Source organism: Chinchilla lanigera, unplaced genomic scaffold, assembly GCF_000276665.1.
Source record: "Chinchilla lanigera isolate Chin_1 unplaced genomic scaffold, ChiLan1.0 scaffold00019, whole genome shotgun sequence".
NCBI classification, from domain to species: Eukaryota; Metazoa; Chordata; class Mammalia; order Rodentia; family Chinchillidae; genus Chinchilla; species Chinchilla lanigera.
The window spans coordinates 7,886,522-7,910,123 of NW_004955420.1; the positions used below are offsets into that span (position 1 = coordinate 7,886,522).

The 23,602-nt window shown below is 37.9% G+C and overlaps 1 protein-coding gene across 2 annotated transcripts in view; it reads left to right on the plus strand.

The window, feature by feature from the left end:
• Window positions 1-23,602, plus strand: part of Kcnmb2 (potassium channel subfamily M regulatory beta subunit 2) — a 366,796-nt gene that overhangs the window by 89,118 nt on the left and 254,076 nt on the right. The gene's annotated exons all lie outside the window — the stretch shown is intronic.

Genomic DNA, 23,602 nt, shown 5'->3' on the forward strand with positions numbered 1-23,602 from the left:
CCATCAACTGAGGAATGGATAAAAAAAGTTGTGGTATTTTTCTACAATGGAATATTATTCAGCTATAAAAAGATAAACTCCAGGCTTTTATAGGTAAATGGATTCAACTAGAGCCCATACTCATAAATGAAGTAAACCAGATCCACATATGTAAACATCATATTGTCTCCCTAGTGTAAGAACCCAAAAAAGTCAATAAAACCCAAAAGGTACAATAAATATTATGAAAAAGAAAGAAATTGCTCAAAGGGAAGGAACAACTGGGATGAGGGAGATGAAAAAAGAAAGAAAGAAGGAAGGGAAAAATATATATATATATATGTACAAGAATAGCTGAGATAATTTTACTGCTGATGTCTATTGGTTTATTAAATTTTTTTGACCAATTTTGCATGCTTATATCTGCTAATCTGAACAACTAATTTGAAGACAACACTATGCAATATAACCATTGGTGAATTCCTACCATCTTGTTTCGTTAAGCTCTGTATCATTTTTAATGTTTTTTATTATTTTTATTCTCTTTAATTGATCAATCTTGCATTCTTACATCTGGTAATCTGAGCAACTTCATTTAAAATAGCAGTATGTAATATAACAACTATTCATAATTTCCTATCATCTTGATTTGAAATTCTGTATCTTATTGTTTTTATGTTGTTATGTTTTTGTCTTTGTTGTTACTTTGTTATTGTTATTTTCCTCTTTACACTAAAAAAAGAAATATCACTTATTGTTACTTCTAAGGCTCTCTCATGGCTCAGCTTTGGCCTTTTGGAGGAGATTGAGATTGTCATGTTATGAAAAGGTAAGGCTCAAGTCTATATGCCATCAGCTACCCTAAAAGCAAGACCTTGGCTTTGCTCTTCCCTTGTTTGACCTTCAGCTCCTCTCTGTAAATATGAGCTATGTTGTACTTTCTCCCCTGGGCTGTGAGCTACTTAGTGGATACTGCTGCTTACCCAGTGCTTTTCCCAGAGGCTTAAGACAGTTTCAGATCAATCCATGTCAGAGGAAAGGAAAACACTGCAGAAGAGTCCAAGGTGGGAAAGCCTACCCAGCCGTCTCTCCTGTCTGTGTCTCTGGAAGGCTCCTTGCGACAGCATCCTCCTCTCCAGTCCCGAAGAGCCCTCTTTCATTATGTAAAGAAATTTTATAATCTTCACATTGCTTTATGCCCAACACATGCACCCACACAGAATTCCACATCCCTCATAGAAATAATTTCATCTGAGGAAGCCACATTTCCTCAAGAAAATAAAGTTTGTGCTCGTAAGCAATAAAAATACCTTTCTTCTTTACTCATTTCCTCCTCCATTGCCAGACCCCATATTGCAAGCTTTGGTGTGATTTGAAAAAGCTGTTCCCAAGAACGCCCTCGTGCCTGCCCCCAACGTCTCTTCATTGGAAACATAGCATGACAATAGTAACCAGAAAGGCATCTGCCATCTTGCAAAGTCTTATTTTTACTGTCAAGGAAACCAAAATATTAATTACCTTAAAATAGCAACATCTTTTTATTCTACTGATCCTGTTTTGTAAATTACTCCAAAACATGTTTGTCAGAAAGTATTTCTAGAGTCTTGACAGCAAAGAGATCACTTAAACAGGAATGACAGTGGGTACTTCTACAGTCTAATTATCAACCAAGTGTTTCAATAAAATAAAGGCCTAAGGCATGGATTTGGAGATTCAGAGAAACGATGGCAAGGTGCAGCTTCTAGATTTTCATAGAATGAACTTTCGGTCTTCAATGCCGCCAGTAAAATGTCTGAATACTGAAACTTTCAGCTGTTTTTTGCCTTCTTAGAAATTTGAAAGTTAACACCTTAAAACTCTTTAGGCTATTCCCATCCAGAAAGATGGAATTTGTTTTCAGGAATAAGGATTTTAGTTCTCCAAAAGAGCTGAGGAATACTCCTGTCAGATGAGGTCCCCCCAATCTCCCCCGCCCCGTGTCTTCTTTTAAAAAAAACTGCTTGTTTAACTTCCTTGTCACTACCATTGTCACCTTTGGTGGAGAATTTAGTAGGGATCTGAAATAGTACTAAAAGCCTGACATGCACAAACTCAGCTAATTTTGACACAACCTCTACATGTCAACCTTAGTTAACTTGTAGATGTTAACTGTAGTAGTTAACATCTACAAATGGGGAAACTGAGGCACTGAGCAACTCATTCCCCAATCACAAAGGTAAAACAGAGCAAACTCATAATTCAAATTGAGGTGAATCTTGTTCCCCAGTTCATGTTCTTACCACTGCTAACCAGATCCTTCACTGAGGTTTTGACATCTTTAACTGTTTTATAAATTACATCTTCTTCAAGACTCTTAAAGATTTAGCTACAAATTAAAATATCCATAACTCATTTGGTAATAAAAGGAATTAAGCACATCAGGAGACACTGAGGAACCATGACATTTTTAAACAGATAATGAAATGATAGCATTAATAAATTTGTTGAGAGTTCTCAGACTTAAAAAAAAATAGCAATATGTGCTTTTCTAAACTCATTTCTAGGAGAGGAGTCTTCTCTAACTACCAGAAGCTTGAGATTTCCTGCTGATAATATTTTCTAACACCCCAGTCAGCCTGCTTAGGAACATGTTGACGACATTAAAGACAGACTGAAAGTGCTCCTGGAAAGATAAATACTAAAATCCAGAAGAAGGAAAGGACAGAGATTGTTTGGTTGTTTGTTTTTTTTAAAGCACACATTATTAAGCAAACAGTTTTCTACTGCTTTGTTTGTTTCTGAAACAAAACAGGAGATGGGTGGACAGAACTGCATCTCAGGGATCAGAAAATTCAGAGTTGGGATCAAATCATTAAAATCCTCAACAGACATCAAACATTTCACTCAGAGGACAGACACAACATTTGGAGGTAGGCTATGGTAAAGAATCTCCTTCCCTCTGATCAATTCTTAGTATGAGAAAAGAGACTTACAAAATCAAAAAGACACATTTATGCATTGCTGTCTTGAAAATTACAAGTGCTGGTTTTCCATTCCTCTTTGTGATTAAATGAATGTGTGACAACATGAGATTTTCATCACTCCTTAAACTCTGGGATCATTTCAACAGAAGCTCATCCCCTGCAGATGAAGGAAAGAAAGATTATGTCTAGTTGTTGTTGGCCAGAACTTCTATTTTATATCTCACTGGAAAATTAAAACTCTGCTTAAAAATGCAATTACTCACCTATATGGTACAATATAAAATGTAAAAAGCAGGAAGCTCCTTTTTCTGGTTAAATGCCAGACTTTTCTCAAGCTGTTTACATAGACCTTCTATTTATATACTTATTTACTCCTACATATATCCTTCATTCATTCTTTCATTTATCAAGCAAATAAATATAGAGTACATACAATATGCCAGGGGTCCTTCTAAGCAGTGAGAATACAAAGATGAATAAGCTTTGATCTGTGCCTTCAAAAGCCCACATTCTAATTCTATCTAGTGTGATTAATGAGCCTTTAAGACGGAATGTATATGATAGAGCAGAAAGGATAAAACTCCACCCAGAAAGGTCATAAAGGGCTTCACTCAGGGGTGAGGCTTCAACCAAGACCTGGGAAATGGAAAGGAGCTATCTGGGAAAGAATTCCTTCAGATATAACCCATGGAACAATGGTCTCCCTGCCCTTTTGAGTAGGAAAGTTGCAGAATTTCTTAATCAAGAGATGGAATAGGCTGCAAATTGGAATGTCTTTAAAATATTTTGAAACTTTCTAAGCAACTCAAAAATACTAATTTCCTAAAGGATGTTAGGATATTTCAGACAGGATCTTCACTTTTCAGATAACTGTCTTCTCCTTTAATTCATTCTATGGTTCCCATAAGAAAGAAAAGAGCCACCAGCACCCTTTGGCAAGACATTCAGAGTAGGTGTTCTTAAAAAATATATGCAGTATTTCATTACAGGAGAAACCCTGAACCAAGAAGATGCAGCGCTCTCCAAGCTAGTCCCCCACACGTGGCCTGTCCAGTCTGCCTCCAAGCAGAGCGATACCTTCAGGCTTTGCTCTATGCCAACTTCCTGCCAGGCCCTGCAGCACTTAGCTGCCTTTTCCAACTGCACTGTCACCTTGCTGACTCATAAGCAATCTGGTAACTACCCAGAGCCTGTCTTTTTCTTTGTGCTTCTTCACACATAGCAAGGTCGCCCTCCAACCCCCGATGCCATAAATATGGGGCTCATTTGAACCTTCTTCCCATTCTGTGCCTACTTCTGTTCCTAGTTAGACATATCTGTACTATGCCCTTTTCTAATTTTTTTTCTTAATTATCAATGTCACTTTGAATTCTGAAACTATTTTCCCTCAAAGTAACAGAACCAAGCTTGTACAACTTTGTCATTGGTGCAAATAACTCAGTCTTCATTGAATTCTGCTGTGTCATTGATTGAAATGAGATTTTCCTTGGTCCCAAGAATTCTTCCTACCGAATATCACTAGTTACATCTGTGGCCTACTATTTATTTTTAAGTACTATGTAAAGATTTTGTGTCTAGGGGCTGGGGATTTAGCTCAGCGGCAAAGCGTCTGCCTGGCAAGCGCAAGGTTGTGAGTTTGGTTCCCGGTACCGGAGAAAAACCAAAAAAAAAAAAAAAAAAGATTTTGTGTCTAATTGGATGTTAGAAACATACCTAAGATTTGTATATATTGTTAGCTGTATTTCCATAAAGGCTAAGATAGTGATACAAAAATCAGTTTAAAAAAATAAACAAGGTCAGGGACTGGGGATTTATCTCAGCAGCACAGTGCCTGTCTGGCAAGCGCAAGGTCGTGAGTTCGATTCCCTATACTGGAAACTCCACCCCCCAAAAAAATAAATAAATAAACAAGGTCAAAAGAAATGACATCTATAGGAACCAAAATGGTCCTCCTGACCTAAATGACATTAGGTTTTTCTGATAAAACTTGATCTTGACAAGCAATAATCTAACATTAACAGACATCATCACCTTTAGTGATCAAAGGAATTTCTTGAAACTGAATCTGATGAGATTCTGTGAAGTAAAGATTATACTGAATGAAAAAATTAAGCACACCAGCAGCTTCTTCTGATTCACACACAAGCAAGAGGTTAAACCCAGATTCCAAGGCAGGTATTCCTAGGTCAAATCCCATTTCAACTCTAGGATTCTGGGAAAATGAATTTTATAATAGTTTCCTCCATTAAAAAGTTACAGTTACAGTTCTCTAGCTTTTCATTCAGTCTCTGAGCATGTTCCCATGTTTATATTAACCACTTACCAGTCCAATTGTTTAAATACAGAATGACAAAGAATTGCATATTTTTGTTAATTTTTATAAGATCCTATAAGAGGACATATAAAAATGAAAATTTGATCAAATTTATTCAATACAGAATTAACTAGTTGAAATAATAACTGCCTGAGTGACATTCTGGATACTCTGTACATAAACAAACATGCTGGCCAAGAGAGGTAATGCTCTCGGGTCAACTGTTAGGTGGTTAATTCTCATTAATTGAGATAATATCTCATTACCGAACAACAGGCATCATAAGATGTAAGTCTGCACTTTTTTAAATTAAGTTTATTGGTACAATTTAGATACACATAATGATCACATTCAGTATAGGGAATTTGCACCTGTACATGATATTTCAAGAGTCCTCTTTTTTTGCCATTCCCCATCCCCCACTTCAACCCCTCTTCCCCTCCTTATTTACAAAGATTTCTTTCTATTTTATCCTTCCTTTCTCATTTTTCTTCTTTTCCCTTCCTTCCTTGCCTCCTCCCCCATTCCAGTTCCCTTTTCCTTTTGAATGATTTCTTTCTGTTTCACAGTACCTATTGTATATTTTAGTTCTTATGTACACTAATAGCTAAATCTTGGAAACAACCCAACTGTACTGCATTTCAGACAAGAAACGATCGGGGAAGGTGCTTGAAAGTAAACACTAGCCTAGGGGCATAGCAAGTGATGCTCAACAGACTGAATGAGGTGACCAGGGCAAGTACTATCTGACTCACATCTCAAGAAGGTGAGAAAAGAAGTTTGCAGCAGTTCTACACAGCTTTTGTGGTCCCTCTTTACTCCATTTTAGCTTCTGTCCTTCAGTTCACTACCTGCCCTTTTCCAAAGAACTGGTCAGTGCTTTAAAATTTATGTTCGGATTTTAGCATATCAGCTCTAAAACACAAAGTCATTATGATTGAAAAAAGGGCAATAAGATGATGAAGTTTAAGTATGTAGAATTTTAAAAAGCATAATACACATTACATCTTTTTCAAGATGGAAAATTAACGCTTATAATTTGATAAGTATTATTGGTATAAAATTAATTTAAAGGCACAGACAAAAAACAAAAACGCCTTATATGTGATGAATAAAGCAGCTCAGGGAACTGATGATCAGTGAATCAAACTTCCCAGAATACAGGTGGATAATTCAGGCTCTAAACTGTTTTTTAATGTCCCCAAAGAGAGCATATTAGTAATAAGTGTTGGGAGGCTTTGCAGCAATTAGCAAAGGTAAGAGGATAGTGATTGTGGAAAATCCCAACTGAAAGTGAAATGGGAGGGTTTCTAAGTTATTGTAGGCCCTGTCAGAGAAATAACATTGATCAGTCATCTACCACTTAACGCAGGGATCACCGTTAAGCTTCAGTGGAATCTCAGCAGAATATGTAGAGGGAGGGGACACTGAAGCAACTTCCCAGTACCCACACAGGTTTGTTTCAAGCCAACAGAATTCTGTGACCTCCTATCAAGGAGGGCAAGAGTAAGAATTCCTTTGGAATTACTCAATAAAGCTGTAATATGGACAGCCCGATTTGGCCAGATGCCACCTGCGTATATGCAGGCAAAGAATCCAACATCCTTTTGGAAAGGAACTAAAAGGCAGTTAGCAACCAGTTTTGCAAAAAGATGCTTCAATTATTTATATGCTTTCCTTTTTTTTTTTTTTTTTTTTTTTTTTTTTGTAACCCAACATATTTTCTCCTGGAGTGATTACAAAAGCCTTGATTAGGCCCAGAAGGCAAATCACTTTCACTATCTTTTTTAAAGTGCTATATATAGTTTATATGACAAATCATTTTAAATGGGAGTTGAGTGTACTAAATTAAATATATTATATGACCTGTGTGCGTACATTGACTATATCAAAGAGCAGAAGCGGGGCTTGGGATTTAGCTCAGTGACAAAAGCACCTGCCTGGCAAGCCCAAGGTCGTGAGTTTGATTCCTGGTACCGGAAGAAAAACAAAAAAAATAAAATAAAATAAAGAGCAGAAGCAACTTCCAGGACTTCTTACTGCCTATCACAATGCATTTTATCAAGTGTCTCCAAATGCTGTCCTTCCTTTGGCTCTCAGAACACTCCTCTGAAGTAGCCATGGTACACTGATATCTCCACGTCACATCTGGGAAAGTTGAATGCACATGACTTTTCTAAGATGACCTTCAAAGTTGAAGCATACAAAGCTCAAAACATGGCAACTGTGACACTGAAATAAACATTTTCCAACTCTGCATCCAGGGCTCTCATATACAAATCAGGCTTCTAGAGAAGTACTGCAGGAAAGGGCTTGTTAGGATGTTCCTTAGCTCTGCTCTCCTGCATTCTTTCAGGACCCACCAGCAGCATGGAGACAAGACATTTGAAGGATGTTAGCTGGTCCATCAGGCCACATGGCTTTACTAAGTACCTGCTAATTCCTAAGCCTTTGCTAATTGTGTTAAGTGAGGCCCTGGAAGTGAAACATGATATCCAATCCAAATTCACTCCTCAGTAAATGTGACACCTGCAACTGCAATAAAATAATCACATGAATAGAGAAGAAAAAACTAACTTGTTCTGAGTAAGGAAAATCTCCCCTAAGAATACAAGATCCGAAATGAGTTTTGAAGCTGGCATTGATTTCCATGTAGCACATTTAACATATGGAAATAAATTGGACATCTGAGTACAGATTTATATAGATTATTTAAAATTTTGCAAGTTTACCTAGAGAAAGTACTTAAATATAAGGTAATAATGCAAAACATATTAGCTATTTCTCGTTCCTCTTGAAGAAGTAGCATCTGAAACATGTTTTGAGGACTGGTCAGTGAAACCATCAACAATTGGATAACTAATGATTATACACATGAAAGGGAAAACATTCACTTTTACAAGAAAATAAGAAAATCTTGCACATCTGGATTACACAATAGTGGCAGATGGCAGAAGGCAAAGTAGAAGACAAAAAAAAACTACAACAAGCAGCAAATTCTAACAGGTGTAGAGTCAAGCTCACCTACTGAACACTTTTGATTCTATTCAGGAGAAATTTTTCCCTGGATAGTCTTGGGCAGTGTAGATAAACTACTAAAAGTTCATACTCTACAAGCAGAAGTCATACAAAGTGTCCACTGAATTGTCAGCCAAAGAAACACACCCCAGCAAGACACCAGGTAATCTGCATGAAACACTGTCCACAAAATAAAGACTTCTTCCAGGTCACTTATTGGAGCTACTGAAATGTCTTTTCTGTGCCCCCCACCTCCTGCTGTCAGGACACAATGGCAAGAACCAAAGAATGAACAAGTAATATAGTAGATATAGACACAATTGGAGATTCATGAAGCAGAACACAAGTAAAATCCATTAACAGCACCATTTGCTGTGTGTGCATGGGGACCATAAAACAGAATTCATGCATCTACAAAGAGACAAGTTTTATCAGTATCATGGGTGTACCTCTTAGCAGGAAGTCACCATCATTGTTATAAGAAAGAATAAAAACCAAAGGAAGAAAGCCAACAGAGGCTGTAGTAGTCATGAATGTATTCATCTCTTCATACACTTATTCTGTTAACACTTACTGCACATGTTCTGCATGTCCAGTACTAGATGCTAAGTGTACAAAGGAAAATAGAATACATTTCTGTGCTCAAGCAACATTTATTGTGAACAATGTTAGCAAAATATAAGGGCATCTCTGGAAGAGTGGGAGCCGGGCCTTAAAAAGGAAATAGATACTCCTCAGATGAAAAAGAGAGAAAAGGCATAAGTAGGCATAGAAGACAAAGAAGCAGCACAAGCTAAAGCACAGAGGCCTGAAACAACATAAAATGTGCATGGTGTTGTGAGGGGAGTCATCTGCATTCTCATGTTTATTACAGTGCTATTTACAATAACCAAGAGATGGAAACAACTTGATATCTATCAACTGATGAATGCATAAAGAAAGTGTGATACAGATATATGATGGCCTACTCTTGTGTAATTAAAGAGGATGAAATCCTGTCATTTAGAAAACGTGGATGTTACTGGACAACATTATATTAAGTAAAATAAGCCAGGCCTGGGAAGACAAATACCGCATTATCTCACACATTTTTGGAATCCATAGGAGTATTATCTTTTAGAAGTAGAGAGTAGAATGGTGGGTACCAGAGTCTAGTTGGGCACAAAGGAGAGGGAGAATAGGCAAAATCTGATCAGTAGGTACTAAGTTTTAATTAATAGGAACAAGAAGTTCTGGTGTGCTCTCATGCACAGTAGGGTGACTATATATGATAATAATGTGCTGTACATTTTAAAATGCAAAAGAAAAAACTTTGAACATTTTCACCAGAACGAAATGATAAATCTCTAAGGGGACTAAATTAAAAAGTCTGGAAAAGTGGGTAAGCAGAGATCTTGGCAGACAGTGATCAAGACGTTATTAGGGGGCTGGGGATTTAGCTCAGTGGCACAGCGCCTGAGTGGAAAGCGCAAGGTCATGAGTTTGGTTCCTGGTACCGGAAAAAAACAAAAACAACAAAAAAAAAGAAGTTATTAGGTGAAGAAAATAAAATTTGAAAAATTGGGCAGGAGCTACACAAGAAAAAATTTCCCTTGTTAAAAGTTTGGATATAAAATGGGAAACTAATACAGGTTTAAGCTAAAGATTCTAAATAATTCCTTATTTTAATTAAAACTACTTTGGAGTTTAGCATTTAATATATTTGCTGTGGAGTTTTGATAGTCTTGTATTTAAATAGTTTTCTTCTTCACTTAAAATTTTATGTGGATGTGATGTTAACTTTTATCAAATGCTATTTATCATCATTCCATAACATCATATGACTTTTCCTCCTTGAATTTATTGAAAGCCATGTTTATAGATGTATTTCTTGAATAAATCCTGCCTTGACACAATGTATTATTACTTTAATGCATGGTTGTTTTATATCCGAATAGTTTATTCACAGTCTCTGAATCTATACTCACAGTTTGGCTGCTATTTTTCCAACAATAACTTTACCCTAGTTGCAGGCTTTTACCAGAATTCTTGTTCCAGTGGTACAACTCTACTGTAGGGGTTAGTACAGAGCCTTCGTGCCCCTCTTGCTACCCAGCTTTTACCAGTCCGGTGTTTTGATCCTCACTACGCGAGTGTGAATGTAGCAGTGTCGCTGCTCACCATGCCTTCTTTTCTTCTGCTTCCACTGGCTGTGTGGATCTTTTAGCAAATACTTATCTGGTATGCAAAAGTCTATTGATATACTGCTATTTTAAGATTGTGATGAGAGAATACTAGGAATCCTGCTTGTAACAGGTTTTGAATCTTTCTTCAGAATTTTGGTGCCTTGAAGAAATATTGCCTCTCTTTAACTTTTCCTTCTTCTGACCTGTAACTGCTATTTTTATCAGTTAGGTTAGATTTTTTAGGTAATAAATCCTCAAATCCCTTATCTTTTGCTGCCTCTTTATATTTTTGCTCTGTGCCTCGGAATATATCTTGCACTTGATCTTCTATCTCAACGGTGACCAGCCTCTTCCATATTTAATAAAACAGTTTCATTGGAAAATCGTATATCTAGCTTTAGAAAATGTGGCCAAAACTTCAATTTCTGTAAGTTATTTATACAAATACATATATACACAAAGATATGGTTTCTCTCTCCAAGAAGTTCCATTTTGTTGATCATCTGTTCTGTTTGTTTGTGAGGACCTGTTTTTTTCTAGCTGCTTAGGCCTCTTAGATGGGTTGTGATTTTCTTGGTTGCCTGGTTGGGGATCGCATGTCATCCACGGAGGATCCGAACAGCAGCCTTCTGGACTGCTGGTCTCTACTCCGTGAGGACTAGAGTGTGGTCTGGTTCCCAGCCCCAGGCAGCTGAAAGAAGCCTGATTGTCTTCGGCGTATCTTCACACTCTCCTATGCTCAGCCAAATAGGAGTCAACCCAGATATTTGGCTAATTCGCTCCTTCCATAAAAAAAAAAAAAAAATCCTTATAAGAAACTCTCTTGGGAATTCATCAATCCCAGAGTTCAAGCCTTCTAGTGATGCCCTTTTTCTTGTCCTTACCCTCTGACTTTTAGCAGTCCTTACCCTCTGACTTCTAGCAGGCAGTTTCTCAGGCATTTGTTCATTCCCTGAAGTTTTCCACATGGGACAACCAACAGAGTTTAAGTTCACTCCTCCACACACTCTGGAGAAAGGAAAGTAGAAGTGAGCTGTGTTCAGTTTGCAGTATCATACAATCTCCTCTTCGTCAATATATTTTTTCACCTGCTATTGTTTTTGCTAATGACATCACTCACTAATTATTCCATCACTTATTTTGTGGGAAGCAATTTGCAAATTAATTTAATCACAGGTCTGATCAGTCATAATGCAGTATCAAATTAACATGAACAATTATTAAATTATCATGAAAATGTAAGGAGTAAAGTGAAGTTTGATCTCTTTTAAAACAAAGTGGCAGGGTATTGCTTTGTTTTTGCCTATGACGCACAAGGTCATCACATGTGGTCATGGAGATTTTCTTTTTTGTTGGTACCGGGAATCCATTTGAAGGCCTTGCATTTGCCAGGCAGGCGCTTGTGCTGCTGAACTGTATCCCCAGCCCTTCATGTAGATTTTCTACTCTACAGTTTCAGGGGTGTCACTCATACTCACAGGAATCACAAACATTTTCAATTTTGTTGCACAGTTTTCTAACAGAAAACTCATACACACTGATGAAGATGTGACTATTTCCAGTGTTCACAAAATTGCTCTCAGGCCACATCTATAGTTTAGATTTCTGTCTTGGTTACTTTTCTGTCATTGCTGAGACAAAATACCTGACACCCAAATTTAAGGAAGGAAAGTGTATTTAGCTCACAGTCTGTGGAGGTTTCAGTCCATATTTGGCTGGCTCCAAGGCAGAGTGGCACATGGCAGAGGGCAACAGTTCATGGCAGCAGTAGATAGCAAAGGCAGCAAGCACAAAAAAGGGAAGAAAGGTGGCAAGCAGCCTCTTTTTCTCCCTTACATATGAAAAACTATCTACCCCAGGGCGGGTGTAGCTCTCACACCCATAATCAATCACACTCTAAAAGCCCCCCCCATGATCTCATGAGGCTTTGGGTGAACACCTAGACACAAACCATAACAATGTCACCAAAATATCTTCTATTCTGAGCTTCACACTCCAAAGGGGGAAAAAAAAGATGATGTTTTAAGCTAACGTGAAGTTGTTTTGAATAATTTACCTGATTTTGTAATTTGTTACAGTATTTCCACCCAACACTTTTTAGTTTTAGCTGGCAAAATTCGAACGACTTTTTTCTCCAAAAATGGTGTGATTGAATTTTAAATTTCCCTGCAGAAGTGGAATAATTCATGGAATACTTCAAAGGTCATTTTCAATTTCCATAATAAAAAGTATATTGTAAGTAAACATTAGCGTACATGCTATACTTTGCTTAAAAAGTATACTGCTTCTTATTATGTGTTTTCTGGACATAGTTAAATCATGCTATCAACTTTATTCTATCAAGTGCTTTCTAAAGGGTATTAAAGATGTCAGTTTTGACACATCTCAATAATTTTAAATTATTCTGAATTTACCTCACTATCTTGGATATTCTCTAAAATTTCAAGCTCAGTTGGAGACAGAATTTTATAACTAGTGTGCTTTAAAAAGAAATAAGGAATGTCATTCTGATTATATAACCCATACACAAAATTTGAGTTGCCTCACCAGCAGGACTTAAAGCATGAACTTGTGGAAATTAATATTTGACTGAGTAAAATATTTACAGGATGTTGATCTTTTTGGGGGGAATTTGATGTGTGCATAGCATCCAAAATTACTTACTCTTACAAAGGTAAGAGAGTCCTTATTATGTATAAGAAGAAGAATTGGTCTCTTCTAAGTGACCAAGAAATCCTATGCTCCTCCCCAGTTCTCATGGAGGATGTGTTCTCTGTTTATTTTGATTAAAGAATTCCCTGAACACTAAAAAAGTTCCACATTTCCAATGGCTTCTACTCAGTAAGATGTTTCATTTGCTAAGCCATACCTGAAAATTTTCAGGTTTAATGATGGAAAAGCTGATTTTATGCATCTGCTAAAAAAAACTGTATAGAGTACAAAAAAATACGAAACACCCGTCCCTGTCTCCAAATTCCTTAAGCAAATTGATTTTGTAGGAAGACGCAGCAGACTGAATTTGTGAATTTGTGCATGTATGGCGTACATCAGAACCCTCTGGGGTAGCCACACACCAGCTTCCAAAGGATGTACTTGGAGAGAGGGTCCTGGCAGAGGCACAGGAAAAACATGAATGGAGAACCTGGGCTCCGCAGCACTTTTTCACCCTCCTTCTCTCTTTGTGGGAGTTAAATCATTATCACTTGAGAAAACTGATATTAAAATGTCAGCACTGGGGGCCGGGGATTTAACTCTGTGGCATAAGCGCCTGCCTCGCAAGCACAAGGTCCTGAGTTTGATTCCTGGTACCAGTAAAAAAAACTGTCAACAGTAGCTGCCCTCTTCCTTTGTCTCCTCTCCCTTGTTCTGTGACAAGACACCTGACTTCCTCTTCAATCTGAAAGCAAAAACAAAATAAAAAATAAACCTCTCCATCTAAAAGGAAGGAATAAGATATCCCCTGAGACTAAAAATGGTGTGAACCTTCAAAGGAGCAACCTAGTAACACATATATTCTGTATATAGATATATATATGTGCTTGTACCCATTTTATGGATTTTTTCCTCAGTAAGTTTTGAAGTGAGGAAATACATAGATTTCCCTCCAGGTTTCCAGCATAGAGAAAACTCTTAAAACTTGCCCTCCTAGTAAAGACGTAAAAACCTTACCATGATTCTACTTATAAAAGGGCTGATCAAAAGTACATTGTATGTTTAAATTTTAAAAAATTATTACAGTAAAAAACCCACTGTCATTAACCCTCCTTAACATAGTCCCTGCCACTTAAACAGTTATCCCATCATTCTAGCCGCTATCTGAAGCAGTTCTGAAAATCCTCTTTGGTATCTTTAATAATTGTGATAAAAAATACAGTGAGTGTTACTGTTGCGTGCCGTACAACCAAAAGACGGGCTCCTAAAAGCATTCTGGTGGGTCCTTGCCCACCCTGCCCACTAGATCTGGCACCATGGCACCTCTGGCTCCTTCCCAAAGTCAAGCTGACAGTGGAAGGCAAACATTTTGAATCAATTCGTGACGTCGAGGCAGCCAGCACAGCACGAATGGAGAGCAGCATCTTTTATAATGACTGTTCACAGTTTGCTTTAAAAAATCTTTGTCAAATGGGTCTTCTCTCACCCTAAAAATCTAATCGCATAAAATGAGTTAATAAAATATTCACACGAATGTAAACAACAGCATGCACAGAAATCCTTGTCCTTTGTTCTCAGTCTTCGAGGTTTTGCGCATACCGTGGATTTTTGTTTTTCTTTTGTCTTGTTGAGAAGACAGATGTCTTTTAATTAACTTATTATATTAAAAGCAGCAGGTATCAGTATTGTGCTAATGCTGTGTGGTGCACAGGGTGCATAACAATAGCAGCCTGGGGTGCCTCCTTCCCTTAGTCCAAGTTTCTGACAGGCATGTAGACTGCAGCTAGGCCCTGGGGAGTGGGGGACTCCAAATGAAATAAAACTCACGCCACTGTCAATGTTCTATTTTATATTTTATTGTAAAGCTGATTTATGTCCAGTATTCTGACAGGCTTCAGAAAGATGGCAATGCAGTTCCAATAACTTGTCTGCCGAATGCAATGGCCCTGCCAGAGACTGATGACTTCTGGAAGTGGGTAACCTACCTCATGTGAGTGCTGGCCCGAGCATCGAGGGAGGGCTCTGGCATGTAGCTGTGTTTGTGGGAAGAGCTTTTGGGGAGGCAGCTGCTACTTTTCTAGAAAAATTAAATAACCTGTATACTGTATCTTTATCTACCTCCTTCTTCTCCCATTTCAACCTCATGCATCCAAAATGGTAATGTGCTGTGTGAAGCCTGCAGGTGGGATTAAGTGCCACACAGTGTCTGTGTGTCAAGAGGGCCAGGGGTGCCTGCAGGACTTTCCTTCCTCATCGTTATAAAGACACACAGGAAAGCAGTCAGAGTCCAAGAAGATGACCCAGATCAAGGCCTCACGAGATAGGTCTATGCATTCAGGCCCCAGATAAGAAGTCTTATTCAGCTCCCAATAACATGGTTACTCAATGTTAATTCAGTAATTAGAAGAATTGTGAAAATCTATGATTTACCTGTTTTAAGTGTCTATTCAGTGTACTTGAAACACAAATAGCTGCAAAATGTAAACACACATTTGGCAAATGGATAAAAGAAAAACTATATCAGCAAACTTCATCTTATGCTCTTTTTATGGTGTTCATAAAGACTTCTTTCTGCCAGGGGTGGTGGTCCATGCACTAGGGAGGCTGAGACAGGAGGTTCGACATGAGTTCAAGGCCAGCTTGGGCTACATAATGAGTTCAGGGCCAGCTTGAACTACGTAGTGAGGCCCTGTCTCAAAAGACCAAAAAAAAAGACAGAAAGAGAGAACGACTTGTTTCTGAGAGTATTTTACATTTTTAAGTTAAACTTTTTTTGTTTGTTTGTTTGTTTTCCAGTACCGGGAATTGAACTCACTACCTTGCACTTGCCAGGCAGGCACTGTGCTGCTGAGCTAAATCCCAAGCCCTTTAAATTAAACTTGTTCATAGCTAATACAGAAAACCATAAATATTACACATATTAATGGGGAGCCATGATATTATGATACATGTAGACATTGTATAATGTTCAAATCAGGGTAAACACGTTTATCTCCTCAAATGTTTCTCATTTGTATAGAACCATTCCAAACCTTCCTTTTAGCTTTTTAGAATACTGTACACATTATCATGATCCACAGTCCCTCTACCATACAAGAGCACACGAGGTCTTACTGCTCCTGCCTCGCCATGACCCTCTACCCAAGGCTCAGCCTCTCTGCCTCCCTCCCTGTGCTTTTCGCAGCCTCTGGTGAACATCATTCTCCTCTCAAGGTCATTGTTTCGTGAGTACATTTTTGCAGTACACAGTGAATATACTCACCACTGGGAGCTGATCCACATATATAACAGATCTTTTTTTAATCCGCTTCCCCCCTCCTCCTTTATGCCTCTCTATGTCTCTTGGTCCCCTTTCCTTTTGCAAAAGCTCTATCCCCTTTTTATTATTATCTTTTATCTTGCTCTTTAATTTGTTTATATTTGGGGTTTATCATATAAAAGAAATCATGGGATAATCAAGCTTCTGTGTCTGACTTATTTTACTGAACAGTAAGGTCTCCAGGTACATCCATTTTCCAACCAATGACACAAGTGTATCCTTCTTTATGGTAGAGTAGTACTCCATGGGATATAAAGTCTACATTTTTAATCCATTCTTTTTTTTAGATTTCACAAATTAGTGAAAACGTATGATTTTTGTCTTTCTGTACCTGGCTTATTTCACTGAACATAATGACTTCCAGTACTACCCATGTTGGTACAAATGACAGGATTTCTTTCTTTTTATGAGTGAGTAGTATTCCATTTTGTGCATGTACCACATTTGCTTCATTCTTTCATCAGTTGATGGACACTCGGATTCTTTATATCTCCTGGATGTTATAAATAGTGTTGCAATAACTGTATTGTCCATTTCCTTCAGATACATGCCGGAGTCAAATTGTCAGATTCCACACTGTTTTTCCATAAAGACTATTTTTAGAGTAATTTTAGGTTTACAGCAAAATTGAAAGGTACAGGTTTTTACATGTTCGTCTCCCTATCCTCCATGCACATGGATAACCATCCCTATTATTACCATCTCCCACCAGAATATTGCACTTGTTGTTTTGTTTTGTTTTATTTTAAAAGGAAGGAAAAAAACAGAATTTCAAAGCAAAATAATAGGAGAGTAGCAATAATGAATACATTATATATTGTTATCTTCAGAGTAGCTATTCAGGGTAAAAAGTACAGGCGTGAGATACTGTCCAAACAATATTAGCATGTACCTTTTTTTTTTTATTGTCTTTTTGAGACAAGGTCTCACTACACAGTTCAGGCTGGCCTTGAACTCACTCTGTAGCTCAGGCCGGTCTCGAACTCACAACAATCCTCCTGCCTCAGCCTCCCAAGTGCTGGGATTACAGATGTGCACCACCACACCCAGCCAGCACAAATCTTTCTTTTCAGTGAACCAAGAGAAACTACCTGTATAACTCTGTTTATATTTTTTTTCCTTTTCCCTTCCTTCCTTTCCAGAGTGTTGCATCTGTTATAACCATTGAACTTACACTGACACATCAAGTTCATCAAAAGCCCACCATTTACATTAGTACTGGCATTGCATGTTATATATTACATGACTCAAGACAAAGATATAATGATATGTGTCGAGCATTATACTATCACACAGAGTATGTTTGCCTACCTGAAAATGTTCAGTACTCTACCTATGCATCACTCCCCACTCCTCTCATCCCACGGCAAACACTAAACTTCTTACTGTCTCCCTAGCTTTTCCTTTTCCAGAATGCCTGATATTTGGAATCAGTATGTGCCCTTTCAATACTGGTCTCTTTCACTTAGTAATGTCCATTTACATTCCCTCCATGTCTCTTCATAGCCTGGTAATGCACTTTTTAGCAGAAGGTAATATTCCATTGTCTGTCTTACCAGAGTTTATCACTGGTAACCCATTCAACTATTAAAACAAATCATGATAGCTTTCAAGTTTTGGCAACTATGAATAAAGCTGCTATAACTATCCGTGTGTAGGTTTCTGTGCAAGCATTAATTTTCACTCCTTTGAGTAAATACCAAGGATACTGACTACCAGATCATGTTTCTTAGTTTGTTTTGTGCTGCTGTAACAGGACACTTGAAACAGAGCAATGTACAAAGAACAAAGGTTTATTTCATATAGTTCTAGAGGTGCAGAAGTTCGTGGTTGACCACCTACATGTGGCAAGGAACTTCTTGCTGGATGACAGAAGGTGGAAGAACAAAATGACACAATATGCACAAAAAAGAGAAGGAAAGAGAGAAAGAGAGAGAGGGAGAGACCAAACCCACTCTCGCCATAACTCTCCCACCCTATAGTCCTACAATGACAGTATTAATCTATTTATGAGGGAAGAGTCCCCCTGACTTTATGAGATCTCATAATCACTTCTTGCAGGTCCTACCTCTAAACGTTGTTACACTGGACTTATGTTTGCAATGCATTAATTTGGGGGGACACATTCAAAGCATGGGGTATGATTAGAGTTTGCTTAGCTCTATGAGAAATCACTGATTTGTCTTCCAAAGTGACTACCATTTTTCCTTCTCACAAGCACTGAATGAAACTTCCCATTGCACCACACCTTTGCCACCTCTTGTTGTTGTAAATGTTCCTGATTTTTATCCAGTGGAAGTTTTTAGTGTGTAGTAGCAGGTCATTCCTTTAATTTTCATTTACTGGATGGCTATGAGATGGAATATCTGTTCACATGTGCATTCACATCTGTATATCTCCTTTGGTAAGGTGTTATTCAGTCTTGGGCACATTTTTTTATTTATTTTTTGGTTTCGTATTGTTGAGTTTTAAAATTCTTTGTACAGTTTGGAAAACACTCCCTTTCTGGATATATCTTCTGCAACTTATCTCCCACTCTGTAGTTGCTCTTTCTATCCCGTTTTTAAGCTTAGAAAAAAATCTAGAGCTCATATTTCCCACTGTCACAAAATGTAAGTTTAACAACAACAACAAAAAAATATGTTAGAAGCTAGGTGTTAATTTGCATGAAATAAAAAGAACACCGGATTATAAGTTAGAAGAGGCACTCACAGGTATGTGACCTTGGGGAAATCCTTTAACCTCACTCATCCTCAATTTGTATAGATGGAAAGGGATACATTTGCCCTCCCAATAACTTTGTCCTAAGGATTAAATATGATGTGAATAAATATACTTTATAAATGCAAACTTTGAGAAGTTATGATTTCGTAAATAAATTTCATTTAAAAATTTCAAAGCAGAAAGAGAATCTTTATGAAAATCCATGCAGAGCAATGAGATCACCTCAGTCTGTCTCACAAGTTCACTACTGCCGTAATGTTAAGGGTTGTTTTTTTCATCAGTTATCTTTGAATTTCTAGGGCTAAGCATGGAAATGCTTAGGAAATGCCTCTTTATGCACTTATAGCAAAATTGAAGGTCACTTCATAGTGAATCAGCTTCAGTATTCATAGAAATATAGCAGGAAGGAAGCACTTTCAAAACTAACTTTTCTGTAATTCCTAGAAAATAGTCACAAGAGGGCAAATGCACTTACTCACTGTGTTATTCAGAGCATACATTATATACTCCAGAATATAATTATCACTTGTATCTATAATAGATAGCTACATTTTCTAGTTATGTATCTATCAGATTTTCATTTTAATAATGATGACTCATAATGAAATTATGCATTCAGCGTTCCATTCATTAAACCATTTCACTTGCCAGCTGTGCGTGTAAACTGCAAATTCTGTGCATATGTGATCACACCACTTTCACGCAGACTCCAGTTCTCAACCTAGTATTTCTTAACACACACAAATTCCTTCCAGAACAAGTTTTCTTAAGTGCATTCAGAGAGCAGATGCTGTGGAAATGTTATCAAGTTACAGATGCACAGAGCATTCTTGCTGAATGTGTTTGGTAATATAGCTCTGAAATATCACTTCAGTTCCTGCCTTCTGCTAGCCCAAACCTTCATTCTCCAGAGAACTGTACAAAAAAAGCAATGCTAAGAGGCACTAAATACGATCCTCAGATCAGCTATTATAAAAATGGTAGAACATGCTAACCAGTCCAGCACAGGTTTCTGTGTTGCTGAAGAAGGCCAGGACTCTAAAGACACTTTATTATCTGAAACTTTGCTATAGGGGTAGAAGTAAAACAGCAGTTATTGGGATGTGATTCAGAAAGCAAAAACAAAAAAACAGAAGGAAATTCTCTTTGATGACTCAACAGGAGGAAGTCTCTTTTCCACCTCTCCTGTTTTCTGTTTATGCCTCTTTTGTCTTCCTAATTTTTTCTCTTCTCTTTTTTCTTCCTGGCTTCTTTCCTCCTCTGGATTCGTTCATGTCTCCTCCTGCTGAGTAATAACTAACACTCATTTTAGCATTTTTCTTTATAAAGAGCTATGCTTCCACCTTATCATATAACCTCTTTTATACCACTGCCTTCTTAAGACAGACATCTATGCCATTGCATTTTAACATGTGAAGCTCAAGCAGGCGAACAGAACCAAATTTCAAAGTCAGGCCCTCTATTCCAAAGCTTATGCCCTCTTTTCGTACCATGTTACTTGGAGAAATTCTTCCTTCCCTCTTTTTCTCTCAAATCCCTTCTTTCTTCTTCTTTTCTTTCTGTTTCCTTTCCCCATTTTTTGGTCCTCTTTCTTCATATTGCAGTTTGTGTCTGGATATCCTCCCAAAGTATCATGAGCTCAAAGACCGAACCTTTGGAAGACAATTGGATTACGGGTCACTTCCTGTTAGGGGACTGAGTCTGGTCAGAAGAGGTGAGTTACTGGGGGCGTGGCCTGGATAGATTCATCTTTCTCTTACCTACTCCTCCCTTCCTTTTCTCTCTGCTTCCTTGCTGCTGCCATGTCTTGAGCAATTCCCCTCTGCCATGCCTCTGAGCCATCCTGTCCAGCCTTGGAGCCAGCCAAGCATACAAAGATTGAGACATCTGAAACACAGCCCCAAACAAACCTCTCCTCCAATAAGTAGTAGGTACACTGTGTCCCAGCTATCAGAAAGTGACTGAGAGGCTTCACCTCTACAAACCATCCATCCTCAGCCTTACCAAACTTCCCTCTGAATGCTGCCTTTTGCAGGAAACTCCTTCATTATCAGAGAGGTCCAAGCTATCATCTTTGTTGTTCCTTCAGGAACAGAGCTCTCCTAAAGCATCACGGAACCATTCCTTTTCCAGTCCTACCTTCTTACTTCATCCCAGGATCCAATCCTATCCATTCACCTCTTGCACTGTTGGTAGCTGTTTCCTCAATCAACCCCAAGTAGGACTGGAAAGAGATTTCCAATGAGGAGGTTTTCTGATTGCTCCTTTCTTTCTCCATCCCTCACTTTCTCTGTCTGTAAATCATACTGCAGTGCTAATATTGATACAATATTTAGCTTATCGTAGAAACTTTATGTTTAAAAAGTTGAGATGCACAAGTTATAATATTACTCCTGCATCATTTTTAAAGAAAATACTGTGGTGGATTGACAACTGGTGGCCAACTTGTAGCACCAGGCTGAACGGAACCAGAGTGGTGCTGGGTGTGGAAGGCCCAACTGAGGATTGTTGCCAACAAAATAAAAAGAATGTGAGAAGGAAAAAAGGTGAAATTTTTGGAAGCTGTAGGGAGCTGTTGGCTTTCTTGGAGGAGTTTGTCGTGCCGGCTTTCCTGATGAACTTGGTTGTTCTCATCGTTGGTGGAGCTCTGGACTTTGTTGTCCCTGAGAATGGCTACAGTTTACTTTGGGGGAGCTCTGATCCTGATGGTGCACTGTTCAGTCTCCTGGAGAAGTTTATTGCACTGGCATTCCTGATATAGACCCAGTTGTTCTCATCCTCTGAGGAGCTCAAGACCTCATTGTTGCTGAGGATGACTGTGGTACCTTTCGAGGGAGTTCTGATTAGTGCAGATCCCTCAACCTGCTAGCAGAGATCCTTCATCCTACTGGCACAGACTTCCTAGCTTCCACCACTGACCTTGGCGCTTTCCCATGAGACATTGTTGTGGGTTCTTGGCCTCCAGTTGGACTCATGAGGGGCATTGTTATGGGCTCTAGGTTTTCAGCTGAACTCATGCAGGACATTACCATGGGATCCAGGCCCTCAGCTGGATTCTTTGGTCTTTAGTGTGTGGACAGATTTTCTGTACTCTTTATGTATGTGACTCTTTGGGTAACTATTATAAAATAATTCTATAAATTATATGTCTTGTATTGTTCTCCTTGCAAAATCCCAGAATACAACAAATACCATAAGTACTTTCCCCCTGAAATAATCTTTCTTCCATTACAACTTTTGGGATGACATATTTGACCATGAAAACAGGATTTTAGGGGAAAAAAAAACAGCAAAACAAGATTTCTATAAAATTCTGAAGAATTGCCTCCCCAAAATTTTCTTTTGGAATTTTTGTGCTCTTAATTCAGTGGTATGACTTAATTCGAATTACAACCTGCAAAACTAAGGCAATAAAGACCATAACTTCATATTTCTCAGACTCTTAACAACTGTAAAAATTTAATTAGCCTGGTAAGAAATAGTTTGTCTAGCATTATGATGAGCATCTTAAAAGATCTTAGATTTAACAGGTTTTTTTCTATTTTAAAATATGGAATATGAAATATGAAAAAGTCTTTTTTCCTACCAATTTAATGGGCACAGAATTACTTTTTGAAATTCAAATTGTAACATGTATTTTCTGGCTTTGGTTTTACCCCAAAAAAATCACTATAAGGATATTCAATTAGAATGAAATATGATTATGATTTTTGCTAAAAGGAAGTTTTTTCCACTACATTATATTTTATCCCTGAGAAAAAAATTGTGACCAATGAAATAACAACTAAAATTCATGCACAATCAGCACATATTCAAACTGACAACCAGGAATTTAGAAAAACAAGGAGGAGAAAAAGAGTATCTTTCTTTTATCAGACATCTGAGCAACTCAGATATACAATTCTTGCATATAATAAAATAATAGATGCTATTCTGATCATCATAACATTTCTACATAACAAAATTACCAGGAATGAAATAGTAGTGATTTATAATTGTTCCCCTTGAGATTTGTGCTTCAAAAATTTATTTGTAGTCGATTTTGCTTGTTTATTAACCATTGTTCATTTTCAATCCTATGAGCCAATAAAGCACATTTCCATCTGTATTACATCTGCCAGTCTTTCTAAGCCCCTCCCTTAAGAGCCTGCTACTCAGTTTCCATAGTAACTAAAACAAAACTATTGCTCCTGGGGTGGTAGGAGGGAAGAAAGAAAAGCAAAAGACTAAACCTGAGTAGTTGAAGCCTAAAACGTTCTCTATGTCATTGTTAGCTAACAAGAACTTTTCTCTGCTTTCCTATTTGAAAAGGGTCTTACAACTTTCATAGTACTTCCTGCCACATCATACCGTCCTCTCTGTCCGATGGTAAGAAATTCCTCTTCCATTGTCCTTGAGCATGACTGTCCAGTGTGGCTCAAGGTAGTGTACATATCCCTGTGCTTTCCACCCACCATTCGTTCTTCCC